Source organism: Eptesicus fuscus, chromosome 19, assembly GCF_027574615.1.
Source record: "Eptesicus fuscus isolate TK198812 chromosome 19, DD_ASM_mEF_20220401, whole genome shotgun sequence".
In the NCBI taxonomy this organism is placed as follows: Eukaryota; Metazoa; Chordata; class Mammalia; order Chiroptera; family Vespertilionidae; genus Eptesicus; species Eptesicus fuscus.
Window position 1 is genome coordinate 25,934,713 of NC_072491.1, and position 16,311 is coordinate 25,951,023.

Consider the following 16,311-nt stretch of genomic DNA (forward strand, 5'->3'; position numbering starts at 1 on the left):
AGAGAATCAGGTGAAGAAAGGAGGATTTTATTTCCTGACCGCCAACCTGCCAGGTCATAAGTTAATAGTGGCTGAATTCTTTTCCCAGAGTCGCCAGTTACTATTGGAAAACCTTCCACAGATACAACTCCAGGCTCTTAGCACTGTGCCTTCTCCTTGCTCTTATAGGCCTACGGGGCAGTAAAAGATCTTGTAATCCCTAAAGTACTTCATCATCCCTTGTTGATTTCCCTCAGCCTTACACACAATACTGTAAGTAAGATTTTTGTTAAATAAACTCTTTTCAAATACTCCATATGAGTGAAACATCTCTTTCCTGCAGAACCCCAAATAATACACACCCTAACACAAAGATTCTAATTTCTAGGGGTCTTTAGTCCATTATAGGACATTAAACTGAGCTCTTAATGTATATTTCAATCCAAATTATCAGGAATGATAGTTTAATTATTAGACTCTCAACCATGTGCCATAAGCTTCCAGATTCTCATTCCCAAATTTTGAGCTGAACTTCCATCATTTTTAATTCTAACCAATTCAGGTATTCCCGTATTTCTCATATTTCCCTGCATACTGTATTGCTGGTACCCATATCTGCACTAGTCAGAATTCCTGTTTATAAGTGACAGAAAGTAACATAAAATAACTTCATAAGCATAAAAATGTAATTTATTGGAAGAAAATTGGTAGTTCGCAGAATTGACAGGAAAACTAGAAAATTATACCCCAAAAGAAGTAAAATGAAATAAAAAATAACCAAAACACCACCACAGTTACCACTGATGTCATCGCCATAGAGTACTTGGACTTGCCACTGTTTAGGGCACCAATACCACTGGACTTAAACCCACTGGCTGATTCAATGGGTTCTGCCATTGGCTACTCAATTCCACTGCAGTTGTCCGAATGACTTCTAACTTTATGGCACATCCTTCTCTAGTCCATTGGGCCCACCATTTTCACATCAGGCATAGACCAACCCTGAAATTAGTGTTCACATATAGTTCAGGCTTCTTCTTGGACCCCGAGCTCTGCTGCCCATCCTATTACCTCATTATTGTCCTTTATAATATAAAATGGTTCGTTATGTTCCCTTTCTCTGACAATGGAGTGAAATGTAGCTTGAGTAAGGGTTTAAAAGTCAGATATTCGTACATTCATCATTTCTATATAATTGTTTAAACTTTTTTCTTAGATCATTCAGTATTCAAATGTCAGGACAAAGGTTTGTTCCCATACAGAAGGTTTTCCAAATATTTGTGTCACACTAAGGCTTTCAAGTTTTCCAATAGTCTGGGCCACTGTTATATCAAGTTGCTTTGATAGACAAACACTAATTTGTTCTTGGTTTTGCTATGTAAACGATGTTGAGGACATAAACTATTGACTTCTTGGTTCCAGGAAGAATCACTTAAAATGCCTCTCTCAGATATGTAGATAAAGCAAGTGAACATTAATTGCAATCATTTGGGGGTATTTACCAAAGCCCTCCCCCTCCTGGTATTCTTTGTTGTGCCAAAGGCTTCTCTGTGATTAGATGGGAAAATTTGCATACAGGTTAAGGAATACCTAGATGGTAGAGGTTTCAACAACTTCCATTCTGATATTCAACATTAAATCCTCTTGGATAAAATGGGGTGATCTCAACTTAAATCTACCAAAGGCCTTTAAAAGGGGATTCACCATGAATAAATATGGAGCCTGGACACATGACAAAGATTCAAAGCCAAGGTCTATTTGCTCATTGGAAGAGGACTGATTCTAGCTGAACATGCAGAAGTTCTTGATCCAACAGCTGTTGTGACCACTTTGAGAATCATGTCTTTGCATAAGAATAAACCAAAGAGTTATAAAATGGCAAGTTGTTTGGCAACAGATAACACCAGAGGCATCAGATTATTCTCCCTTGAAGAATCACTGTGGCAGGTGCAGGAATCTGGACCAGCGCTGTCATTTTGCTAAAGTAACTTAAGATACAATTACTTTGAATATTAAAGAAGCAGTTCATGTGTACCATGAAGTTGGTGAGGCAGAACATTTTAGTCAAATGGGACGTCTAGCTATAAAATATCTCCATTACAGTCACGCCCTATTCTTTGTTTGTTTTGTTAATCCTCACCTGAAGATATGTTTCCATTGAGTTTTAGAGAGAGTGGAAGGGAGATGGAGAGACAGAAAGAGAGAGAAACATGGATGTGAGAGAGACACGATTGTTTGCCTCCTGCACGTGCCCTGACCAGGGCCAGGGATTGAGCCTTGAACCCAGCACCCTTCAGTCTGTGGACCCACGCTCTAGCCACTGAGCCATACCGCCTAAGGCATACCCTTTGCTTTACAGAGCCCTCTATGTACATCTTGGGAGGGGATTATTGACATATGTATGATGAGGTGACACGCATTTGGATTAGTGGATCAGTAAGACTACCATTGTGCTGACAAGAAGATGCACCAAAGTTCAAGCAAAGAGAAAAGCCATTGCCTTTAGTATCTTTTCTGTCTTCGTTATGCCTGCCTGCCTAAATCTGTGGCATGGACTTTACCTACTGCGAAGACTGGCTTGTCATTCATTCCATGAGTATATTTTAAAATTGTACCAAGTAAGTCCTCATGATTAAGTATAATAAGCACTAGACTGGGAATGAGTAGACCAAATTGATTCCCAGACCTCATAAACATTTAATTACCTGTGCAAATAAGGACAAATAAGTTACTCTCTTTAAACCTAGTCCTCATCTGTAAAAGCCATAAAATGGACAAAGCAAGGCCATTTCTAACTACAACCCAGAGTTACCATAAAGATCAAATGGGACAAAGAGGGTAACATTGCATTGCAAATTGGATTAAACAATGAATAAATGTGAGATATCACCTAATTCATCTTTACATTTTAACTGGTAAATGTGGAATTGGCACAGAGTCATTGGAAATAACATTTCTCAGAGGAGTTCAGGACTTTCGATCATCGGTCCCCCAAGGCTTTTAAAGACAGTCACAGGCTAAACCTCCACTGCCACATTCAGAGCATGAAAAGCCCATTTAGCTGTCATCCCCTGCTCTTGGCAGACTCTCAGGGAATGCCAGCAAACGTCTGAAATTGGAATGGCAACCCACCAAGTACATCCAAATCTTTCATCAAACTGTGCCTAGTTTAGAAGCAATATTATGTTACCATCACCCCCATGGTGGATTATTGCTAATGAAACCAATCTGCCAAGGTGAAATGAGAGCCTGTGTTACAGAGAAGCATAATTGGATTGCGCTGAGAACTCAGTTTACAAGTAAATATCCTTTCCAATTAAAGAGGAGCGAAAAGATTCCAGAAAAATATCAAGACGCCTTTAAATCTGTGGCCTGTCCCTTAGACTGAAATACAATGAAATCTTTTAAGTTTCTGAAAGTAATTAGAATAGAAATTTCTAATTCTGCTTATTGAGTCAGAGTTCCCTGATGGTTAAACTCTCCTAATTGCAGGCTAGCAAACTTCAAAGGCAGGATCAGCTCTTTCAAGCTAGCAGGGCACCATTCAGGATGTGGAAGATACCAAAGCAGTCTTTAAGTTCAACCTCTGAATTGTCACCATTTCCTTCCTCTCCTTCCTTAACTTCTTAAGTTTCTACCTCCCTTTGTAGCCACCTCCTGCTAGACCCCAACATTTTTTGGTCCTTCTATTTGCTGGACACCATAATGGCCTCTAGAAATGAGTAAGCCATGGGCCCTGGCATTGAATACTCTGCTTTCAGCCCAATCATTTGGTCATTATTACAGTCTCAGATCAAATACCTCTTCTATGATGCTTACTCATCCTTACTTACCCAGAAACACTTAAAAGGTTCTTCTCTATGATTTAACTTTATACTCCATTTTAATATTTATGTTGCATTTATTATAATTATTAATTTACAGATTTCCATGAAATCAATGAACTAGTCTTTTTATCTCTGTAACCCAATACTCTCCATAGAATCTGGCACAAAATAGGCATTTACAGTATTTGTGGAATAAATGATTTCCCAGTCCAATCATTTACCAGCCCAACACTTCATTTCTAACCCCAGAATGGTTCTCCTCTCCAAGTCCCTTTCCTGAACAACTTTTACTGCCAAACTTTGGCCTTCCATCACCTTTTACTGTAATTATTTCAAATAAGTTTTTTATATATTATTCACACACATCTCAAATTCATTTTTGTGCCTACCAGAGTTATATGTAGTACATGTCCAACCATCTTACTTCATACATCAAATATCCTTTTCTAATTAGACAGTAAAAATATATATATAATCAAATTTACCTTCTTAAACCTATTTCTGTTCCCTCTACCCAAGTTTCTTGTACTCCAGAATAATTTATGCATTTATTGATGTTTCTGTGGCCTAGCTTATGTGTTCTTAAGCTTAGAGGGCTCTTTGACTTATATCTGTCTATTGAAAACCTACCTATCTTTAATGTGTTACTTTATTTTTCTAATATATTCTTTATTGATTTTTAGAGAGAAAGGGAGAGGGAGAAAGAGATAGAAACATCAATGATGAGAGAGAATCATTGATTAGCTGCCGCCTGCATGCTCCCTACTGGGGATCAAGCCCACAACCTGGGCATGTGCGTTTGACTGGATTCGAACCCAGGACACTTCAGTCTGCAGGCTGACGCTCTATCACTGAGCCAAACCAGCTAGGGCAGTGGTCGGCAAACTGCGGCTCACGAGCCACATGCGGCTCTTTGGCCCCTTGAGTGTGGCTCTTCCACAAAATACCACGTGCGGGCGCGCACATACAGTGAGATTGAAACTTTGTGGCCCATGCGCACAAGTCGGTTTTCGGCCTGGGCGAGTCTATTTTGAAGAAGTGGTGTTAGAAGAAGTTTAAGTTAAAAAAATTTGGCTCTCAAAAGAAATTTCAATCGTTGTGCTGTTGATATTTGGCTCTGTTGACTAATGAGTCTGCCGACCACTGAGCTAGGGCTTTACTGTGTTACTTTAAAGATCTCACAAAAATCAGACTAACAAGAACCCAGCCTGTCCAAGTTACTAAAGTAACCTGCCACAGTCAAATCTAAAGGCAGAGCTAGAACTAAAACTGAGGTTCCTAACTTTAGACCTCCTTAACTGGTCTAGTCCCCTCACCTATAGACAGGATGACCTTACCGTGTATGGCTCAACCTGGAATACCTCTAAGAGAAAAAAAGAGCACTATTAACAACTACGCCAAAACAACAAGTGTAAATCAAGACATATGGTCAACCTACCTAAATCTAATCCTTCTAAAGCTACACAGCAGGTCCTCGGGTGACGTCGGAGATCCGTTCCTATGGCGCGACGTAACGCAATTTTCGCCGTAAGTCGGAACCCACCTACATAAGCACCTGCGTCACTCACGTGGCGCACACACACGGCAGTAATGACGTGAAACAGTAGCAAAAATGTAAAAGAAAGATAGCAATTCCTGACCTTTACTTGTGGTAAATAAATAATAAAAACATAAAGCACATATGGACATACGTCGAAATGACGGAACTTTATTTTTTTATAAATAAATGGGAGATAGTGACGTAACCACGAAACGACGTACGTCGAGTCCGACGTAACCCGAGGACCGCCTGTATTAAGATCACCTGGGCCCTGTTTAACAGAGCTCTACATCATCTAGGATAGGCGTCCTCAAACTATGGCCCGTGGGCCACATGCGGGTGTTTTTGCCGTTTTGTTTTTTTACTTCAAAATAAGGCATGTGCAGTGTGCATAGGAATTTGTTCATAGTTTTTTTTAAACTATAGTCCGGCCCTCCAACGGTCTGAGGGACAGTGAACTGGCCCCCTGTTTAAAAAGTTTGAGGACCCCTGATCTAGGACCTAGATTCTAGGTCTTTCTCCTAATGACAACCTCTGGTATAACTAAGGTGATCTGAGCCATTAAGAAGTTATTTTGTACTTTAGTTCTGTATTTTAAAACGGTAGCAACAATAAACACAAACACACACACAGCACTGGGACTAGCGTTACTCCCTAGTAACTCCACAAACTATTGCGGGTACTATTTGGGTTCTGGAGTCAGATACACTTGTGTTGGCCACACAATTCCACCATTTATTATTGTGTAAGCCTCCGTTTTGCTATAGGGACAGGCATAGACTTCCAAGTTTGAAAAAGTTCTGCTCTGACGGCTTCATTTCCTCTGAAAGTAAGAGGAGATGTCAGAAGCTCAGAGAAAAAAATACATAAAACATGATCAGATGTTGGGCCAGAGTGGTAATGGCCACTGTGGACAGAGAGTGAGAGAGCTGATGGGCCACATGGAGGGTCCATACGTGGGTCTGATTGTGAATTTTTTTGTGATACCACTATGTCCATTGTGTGGTTTTCTCCAGCTATAGGCCAGGAAAAGCAGAAAGTGTTAGAACTTTTGCCTTTGTCACTGTGAGAAAAAGGCAAATAAGAAAAGAGCGGGCCTGAGGACTGCAAGTAAAGCTTTCTTTGCATGTTGGTGTTACAGGCTGCTGAGTGGCCCTTATGCTAGCCTCCCAGAATTATAACAAAGGCCAAAAGTCAAAGACCACGTTGCCATGTATAAGCCACGTTTCAAAGGGAGCCTCCAATACTCACTGCCAACTACTGAGGTCCCTGCCCCTCTTCCTTTCTGCCATTTCTACTACCAGCACTTCCTAAGAAGAGGTTTAACAGGCCCTATGACCACAGGACTTTACTCCAAAACCCCATCTCCCACCAAACACGCACAAGCATCTTCACACACCTCATCATGATTTTAAAAAGGAAACAACAACCACAAAAAAAGACTGAACAGGGGAGGTCTAAACTTTCTGGAAGAAGCAGAAGTGGTCAGAAAATTATGGTCTTTGTTCAAGACTGAAAGGAAAGGAAAGGAAAGGAAAGGAGAATGAGTCATAGGTATTTCAATCTCAGTGTGTTATCTTCACCTCAACACATCGATTTTTTTATACATAGATTACCGCACTTTTAAAAAATACTTTGATTTTTAGAAAGAGAGGAAGTGAGAGGGGGAGAGAAAGAGAAACATGTATGTGAGAGGGAACATCTATCGGCTGCTTCCCATACACCCCACACAGGGGATTGAGCCTGCAACCCAGGCATGTGTCCCTATTAGGAATCGAACCAGCAACCCTTCGGTGCATGGGCCAATGCCCAACCCACTGAGCAACACCAGCCAGGGCTCAACACATCAACCTCATTAGCCACATTTTTTACCTGTAACATGTGGGTAACATGCGTTCACATGAATAAGTGTTACCTAAGGAACGGAGATTTATGCTGAATAACCCCATCCATCATTGTTTCTCCCTCTCTCTGCTTGTGTTGCTCTCTCATGCTTCCCCATCAATGCTTTCTCACTTCCCAGACCCAACAAGTAGAACAGAGATAAGGACCTAGTGTAGAAAAGTCTGACAAGATTCTTTCAGCTGCTCTTCTTGTACAGCTCACGTTTGCCCAGACTGGCCAACAGACACATGCTCTGCTCACCTCACCTTTGCCAACCCCGTGGGACAGAAGGCGAGTGTTGTCGCCTCTCTGTCCCAAGAAAACTGAGGTTTCACTTCACAGTCACAGCTCCCTGGTCCTTGGAGACACAGGACGTGTTGCCATTGGAAGGCTCAGTGTAAACGGTTTCTGACTGCAAGCGCGTCACCCTGCTCCTGGGATCTGGGGGCCGTGGCACCTGTCCAGGCTCAGAAAAGAGCAAGGGATTACTGCCAACATTTCAGTCCCTCTGGTGCGATGAGATCTTACCTTAGTGCAAATCCATCACTGAGCTCCAAAGCAGTGACTTCCTCTCCCCTTTCCAAAACCAACACTCGACTATTTGATGAGTCATTGGTTCCCTGACATTTGTAAAATACGCTTGAAATGCTCCCAGAGGGAGGAAAATTATACTGTAATCAAACCACACTCTCCTTTGCCTTCCCCTTCTCTCCCAGCCTCCACAAGTAAGCAATCTACAGCTGAACAGTGGAGGCCTGCGGAGCTAGTCCCTTTCTCATCTAATTCAGCTGAAGGAGTTGTTTTGTGAGTTTGCAAAAAGAAAGAACTAGGTCTCCCCGCAGCCTCACACAGGATTAGAACACTCACGTTTATCCTTGGAGCTGAGAAAGATCCGAGGAATAAGATAAGGACCAGTTGCTAGGTTAGTATTGGTTGTGTATTTGTTCATTACAGCAGTTTAGGGGTGCTGGTGACCAGCTTAAACTCAGCCAAGGACCGAGGGAGCCAAGGGCTGGGAGGGAGCTAGTGAGGAAAGCACAGGGACCAGGTGGGTGGGTAGGATTGTGATCAGGTGGGACATAGAAGAGATAAGTTAGTGGATATGGTTGTGTGGCAAAAAGGTAGAAGTTGAAGCAAGTGCTTTGAAACAAGTGGCTGGGTTGCCTTAACCCTTGCAAATTATGCTTTCATTTCACTCTCTCACGCCATCCCCTTTGAGCATGCGTCTGTTTCTTACCAGGCCAGACCAATAGCAGAAATGAGTAATCTCCACCTCCACTCCAGGGAGAAATCCCCAAAGAAGACCTCAAGAAAACTAGAAGAGAAAGAAAAAAAAAAAAAAGCAAACCTGGAGATGACCATCTTCTTGAACTGAACAAAATGCCGACTTATGTTTCCTATATAAAAATCTTTCCATTTCAAGGTCAGCAATTATTTTTTAAATATGCTTTTATTTATTTCAGAGTGAAAGGGAGAGGGAGAGAGACATAGAAACATCAATGATGAGAGTCATCAATTGGCTGCCTCCTGCACGCGCGCACACACACACACACACACACACACACTAGGGATAGAACCTGCAACAGGAGCATGTGCCCTGACCAGGAATTGAACTGTGACCTCCTGGTTCATGGGTCGATACTCAACCACTGAGCCACTCCGACCTGGCAAGGTCAGCAATTATTTATTTTAAAATGTGAAACACAGCTATGATTATAGCTAAGGAATTAAAAAATGAAGACTGTCCATCCTCCTTATACTTTCTTGACTAACAAGGCCATACTGGCTCAAACTGTCAGCCTCTAGTTACCCCAAGTGCAAATCCACCCTGGGTGACAGGGTAAGGAGTGTCATTGCTCCCTAACTTGTGGAAGCCAAGACCTTTAACAAAAGAAACTAGTCCAACTCCAGAAGCTCAGCTTGTGGAAGGGAGGGGTAGTTAGAACAGGAGCAAGTGTTTTCCGGCCAGTATGTTCTCAAACATAATTACTAATAATATTTTAAAGGTAATGTATTAAGGTGATAAAGACAACAGAAGTTGTATGAACACAAGACTTGAAGACACATAGAAAAGGTAATGGAAGGGGGCACATTTTAGTGGAAGAGTTCACTCAATCTGAAAGCCTATGCCACAGTCCCCAACTTGGCCACACCCCCAAGATTCAGTCCGAAGATGGCTTTGCTTCTTGGGACCTGGAAGCAAATGCCATAAAAATACCAGATGTTTCCTGCTCTTCAGCTACTTGGAGTCTTTGGATCACTTTCTGAAGTCTCTCTTATTTGGCCTATCTCAGGTATAACACATGGATGAAAGGCACATTTTCACTACAGAATCCCAAGTATTACTCACCCATTGAGCATCCCCACCCCTGGGCCTAGAAAAGCTACCTTATCGATATTATTATTATTACTGTTAATAAATATTACTTAGGAACAAAATATTATTGAATTCAGCAGAGTTCATTTTGTCCTCAAATACTTGGACTTTTGTCACATGTTGTCAAAACAAACTGGCACTTCTATATTCAGATTTTGTAAAACTGTGTACAACTCCTTGGATAAAAGTTAATTTGTAAATGCAAAGAAAGGGATGCTTTAACCAAATTCAGAGCAACCGAACTCTTTACTACATCAACAGATGTATAGTAAGTCCTCACTTTATATTGATAGGTCTTACGACTTTAAGCAAAACAATATGTAATGAAACCAACTTTACCATAGACTAATTGATATAAACAAGAGTTAAGTTTCTATGGAATCTCATTAACCTCATAATGAAACAACTGTGAACAACATTGTTACCGATGAGTTTGAGTTCTTGTCTCCTGATATAAAAGAATTTAGACCACGGTCACTGATAAAAACAAAGGCAGATGTATTGAGGCTCTTCAGAGGGTCCCAGGTTCTGCACCCCAAATGTGGGGCTATGGGTTTTTATGGCTTGGGAACATGAAAGTTGCTTGGTCAACCAATCAGGGAGTAGGTTAACAGGCTTTTCCTTTATTTTGGAACACTGATGTCTCAGTATAGAATACATGTCCAGTATATGTCAGCGAAGCAAAGCATTCTGGGATTGTGCAGCACTTATTATGGGATGCAGGAAGGGACTTTTCCAACAAGGTATTGTTTGTCTCTGTGATTGGTGGCTTGGCTTTAGATCTGAAAAACAGACTTAAAAGAACTCAGGATAGTTCCTGGACCATTGTTTTATAACTGCATATTGATAACTGCCATAGTTCTGGCAGGGCTTGACTCAATGGAACAATTTGTTCTGGCAGGGCTTGGCTGAATGGAGCAATTTTAGAGAACATTTTATTCTACCTGTTTCAAAATGATGTTATTTCAGGACCTTCTGTATGTGATGTGGGTTTGTACAAGCCAGAGAGAGCAGTTTAATATGACCTAGACAAGACTGAGCTTATCTTGTGCTTTTACTGAGTGTAAAAAACAAGAAAGAGAGAGAGAGAGAGAGGTAAGACTCCACCTCTACTCTCCCTCCTAACCCCCAGTTTAAAAATACTTTCCTATTGGATAGAATTTAAATCAAACTCCCTCCCACCCCACCGAAAAAACCTAAGCATAGTACTATGACACTACTCAACCATCTTCCTACTGGGACTTGACAGCTGAACTACCCCCCAACCCCCCCACCCCCAACCCCCACCCCACCCCTGCCACATTCAGTATAGCTAAAAGAGAAAAGAAAGAACAGTGGGTCATGATTAAGAACTCTGGATCTGACCTTGAAGAGATGTAGCTGGGGTCCCAACTCTGCCACAGACACATGATCTTGGGCAAGTTACTTCACTTCTCTACACTTTAGATTCCTCGTCCGAAAAATGGGCCCATCACTATGATGGGCTTTCAGATGACCAATTTGTCCTGTGTGCTTGGGACTGTCAGGGGTGAAGAGAGAATAAGGCTCATCGGCCACTCATTTATCACATAATGATAATCAAATCTGTGTGAGGCACTATGCAAAGTTCTCTGAAAATAATGATGAACAAGACATTAAAGTGTAACACTGGCTTGAGATATTTTTGGAAAAAAAAAAAAACCCTAAGTAAGGAAAGGGATGAAAGGTTATTAAAGATTATTAAGTTAGTTCATTAAAATGGCAATGCTCTTTGATGGCAAAGTACTAATAGAAATGTAAAATAATAGAAAAGACAGTTATCATGACAGGCTGATCATGATTTACCCAAGAATTCCCTGGTGTTACCACTGCAAGTTTTTCAGTCCAAGGCATCGATGGTCATCCTACCTGGGGGTCAAAATCAAATGCTTAAAGGTAGACAAAGCAGATTAATTGACCAGGGTAAGTGTGAGAAAAACAAAAACACAATTTTTTAAAATGGCAACTTGTACTCCATATAGAGTGAAAAGAATGGGACAGATGGTGACCTAGAGCATTAATCACAAACCATAGTCTAAGGACCATACCCAGCCAGCCACCTGTTTTCATCTGGCCAACAAGCTTAGTTAAATTTTTTAATGGTTAAGGAAAAAAATCTAAAGAACATATTTCTTGAAGTGTGGAAATTATGTGAAATTCACATTTCTGTGTCCACAAATAAAGTTTATTGGGACAAAGCAAAGCCTACTTATTTATGGTAGTGTCCATGGTTGCTTTTGCACTATAAGGACAGACTTGAGTAAATAAAGACTGTATGGCAAAGCCTTTTACAGAAAACATTTGCCAACCGCTAGTCTAGAGAATGTTTGCCCTAAGGGCAGCCAACTGATTGTTGATAAGAACTATAGTGTACAAACAATGACAAAGTAAAAAATTATTTTTACATTTTGAGAGAGGCCAAAAATTTGGATTTTCATGTGAAACTTGTTGATTTTTAAATTTTGGCATCTCACTTATTTTTAAAATATCATGTGGGCACAACAAAGACATCTGTGGTCTGTATCCAGCCTGCAGGCCACCATTTTGCAAAGCATGATGAACATCATATGTTCTCTACTAAAGCTTATTCCAAGAGATAATTACATTAGCTCCTTAATTTGAAGGCAAATCTATTACAGCTGACTCTTTATTCATCGATTGCTTTCAATTGCAAATTTGTTTACAATTCCGTTGCTTTACCCATTAGTGCCCTTCTGGGATCATCAATTCTTCTCAACAGCCTATAAAAGCTGTTTCCCATCCTAACTAGAATAAAACCCTCACTACCCGCTCCATTTCCCCTCTCCCCCATCCTGCAATTTTTGTCTGTGTCTCCTATTTCCTGTTTCTTCAAAGGGCAGTCTCCACTCTCTGCCTCCAGTGTGGTCTCCTATTCTCTCCTCAGTCCAGTGCAGCTTGGCTGCTTTTCAGACCCCTTCATTAAGAGTGCTTCCAGGAAGGTTATAGATGACCACCTTCTTGCAAAATTCAATGGATGCTTTCAAATCGCCTGTTAATTTCCCTCTGGAGTTTGACATCACTGACCACTTCCTCCATTTTGAAAGTGTCTTTATCCTTGGGTTTCACAATGCCCTCTCCCTTTCCAGCTTCTCTCTTCCCTCTTGGGCAGCTCCTTCCATGATTTTTTTCTTTTTTCCTGGCTTGGTTTCATTTAGTTAATATTTATTGAACACCTGACTTTGTACCAAGCACAGTGCTAAGCATTTTCTAAAGGTAGCTGGTATCTCACTCGACAAGAAATAAAATGTTATTTCCTTACAATAAATTTTATTTCTAATCTAAGCTTCCAGCTTAACCACTGCCTGATATAGTCCAGGCTTATGTGGTGTTCTAAATCAGTCTTTATTGAGGCTCCCATCTTTTCCCAGGGTCACACCAGAATCTTGCAAATGGAAAATGATGGGAGGAGTGTAACAAGCATGCAAGTCTTCACTATAAATGGCTCCAGGTCCCTTGAGGTTTACTAATCTCCTATTTCCAAGCTATGGCCAGACATCCAGGGCCTAGGGTTCCACCTCCCTATGAGGATCATACAGCACCCCCTGAGGTATAATCACCTGCTCAGACCCACACTATCTCCTCTTCTGAAGTCCAGGAAAGGTCCTCTCTCAACACTCTAATGGCTATTTCTTTTCACCTCTTCAGTGCATTTAGGTTTTCTCAAAAGACAGGAAATCCATTACTCTCAGACTGTATTTGCTCCCTACCCCCACTCTGCAAAATGCCCCAAAGCCAAGAAAACACCTTAATGGGGCATGCCTTCCTTGGTGGGAAGTGGAGATAAAAACGGAGGAAAAATATTCCCCGACTTATGTTTCAGCAAGGTGCCCTGTCATAATTCTTAAGCCAACGCTGACAAGTGGGTATTGTTATTTACAGATGAGAAAATTTAGAGTTTAAGTTGCCCAAGATCGTGTAACTACAAATCTCCAGCTTTTAACCACTGCCTGATATGGCCTGTCTCTGCACTCTCTCCTAAAACCCCGGTGGTCCTACTCTTCCAGCTACTGCAGTGAGTCCCAGGTGTTCTGGGGAACACTAACCTGGGTGAGCAAACTGCCTAAAGGCAGGCAAGGAACCACCTGCAGGAACAGTACCCGGAGCTCACCCTGGGATTGGACTTTTGCCTGTTCCAAATAGCCGGAGTGCAAAGTTTTCTAGGGCCGGGGCACCCTATCCACTTTGACATTTCAACCAAAACAACATCCTTGCCAAGTGGGGTCAAGGTCATATGCTGATAAAATTATGACAGAGACTTTATCCTGGACATACCAATCAGGAGGGCCTGGGGGAGGAGCTAGAGCTTATGGGAGGAGTTCTCACACTTGTCCTGCCAGAGTCCTATAGGAAGAACTGTTTACAACAGAACTCTATGGTAGTAGTAGCTCTTCCCCTGAACTTCCTCTTCCCTCTGTAAAGTATTCCTACATCTTCGTCCAGTGCAGTGCCCACATGTCTGCACGCACAGGATTTCAATCCTTCTTTCCGCCCTCCCCCCAATAAATCCTTTTGGTGATGGAATACCTAGTCAATTCTGTTTTTATTGTTGACAGAGCTTCCTAGAAATGCAGCTCTTCCCCCCTTTTCCCCCCCAAAAAGGGAAAAAATGCAGCTCAAACAAGAAATACTGCCACCACTCCAACAGGGCTGTATTTATCCAGCCTGCAAACTCAAACATCTTAATCTTGTCCCTCACTGTTTTGCACAGTCACTCTGCTCAAAGCCCTGGGAGAATTCCCATTGCCTCTACCACTTCCCACCCACAAGGCAGCTGGGTCCTGACTCAGCAAAGAGATAGTGAGAGACAGATGAAGTAAGACCAATACCAACAGGAGGAATCATCCGGACTTCATTCCCCACCCCCTCACACCCCCTCTTCCCAGCCACCACACAGAATAATGGGAACTGGAACTGGGGGCTGTGGCTCTTGGGGAGTTACGCAAACCTAAATGGCACCAAACATTACTTTTGTTCAGAGATTTTTTTTTTCCAAGCCGACTTTCCTAAAAACAATTCAGAATCTTTTTGTCCTTGGGAAACGATGCGGCTGTTTTCCTGGTTTACCTTATTTCCAATGAGCTCATTTTAGAAAGGCGGTTTCTGAATCCATCCACTAGAGCAGGACCACCATGCTAGCAAACAGTTGGCAACTTGCTCAATGAAATCATGAATGGACCCAGGTCTCAATATTTAAAAAAGAAAATACCCCAACTTAAAATAGTTTTCCAGACCTCACTTTAATAAAGTCCCTATCCATTCAGAGACTTTCATAAATAACCCCCACAATTAATGACATGTGTTTATCTACAAAGCCACTCACCTGAAATACACAGTGGTTGATGTTCTCCCTGAATATGGAGTTTATTTATGAGAAAGACTTGACCTAAGAATAAAAATAGAGCAGCAGTACTCAACTAAAATTGCAACTGCTCTCCTCCAAAACCTTGGGTGTAACCTATTTGGAAAAGAGTTCAATCTGAGGTGATATAGAAATATAGCTAAGCAAAGAGTTTGCAACTATAAAGAAAAATAGGATAGGCCCTTCTCCCTTGTAATGCTACGGTCAAAAGACAGAACTACAGCATCTAATAGGTGAACCCTCTCTTATCAGATATATTTTATGTGGAATTATATTTAAATCAATCTATGTAATCATTGCATATCAAAGTTAATGTACTGAAATCTTAGATCCTGTCTCACCTTTCTTGCAAATTCTCAATTATTTTCCATTGCACTTAAACAGAATTCAAATGCTGCAATGGGGTCTAGAGGGATCTACTGACCTGGTCCCTACCAATCTGGCCACTGTGTTCAGGCATACCTGTTTTCTTTCAGACTGTCACACATCCCCCGATCTTTCCAACCCCAGTCCTTGGCCATGCTCTTCTTTCTTGTCCCTATTCTTCTTGAGTCCAGTTCTTCTTATCCTCCAAGTCTTGGCTGTGATGTCATCTACAGGGCTCTTCTCTTTCCACCCCCTGGTCAGTCTATGCCTGCTTAATTCTTTCAAAGCACATATCACAGTTAAATCATGGAGATTTTTGAAGGGGTCTCTTTCTCGCCTTAAAGTATAAGCTTTACATCAGAAACCATGTTTATCTTATTTACTGTTTTATCCTGAATGACAAGTATAGGGACTGGCATATAACAAATGCTCAATAAATCATTATTGAATATTAAATGAAGAATGAGTCATATTCCAATTCACGCCTACCAAGCTTTTACCCTATTCCAAACTACAAAGTCTAATTCAAGCATTCTTCTCATTCCCATCTTTGTACTTCCCTTTTCCACAAAATCTTCTCTGAGCTTCTCACCTTTCAGTGTTTGGAAACAAGACATGTGAATTGCTAGACATGCCTGGGACATAATAGCGTCTCAATAAACATAGCTATCATTAGTATTACCGTGCTCTCTCTTCCCAATGTACTTCTGTAGCTGTATCCCAAACATCAGTTTTTCTCTTACCACTTTCATGATTTCTCTCATATCCCTATACCATTTGTTCTACTTTTGTTGTAATGCATTTTTGACACAATGTCTTTCTTCTTACATTTTTAATAGAAATTTAAAGCGCATTTCACTGATCATAAAAGGGGAAACTACAAAAATTAACACAATGTAAACAAAACAATATGCTGTTCTCTTTTCTTTTTTAAAAAAAT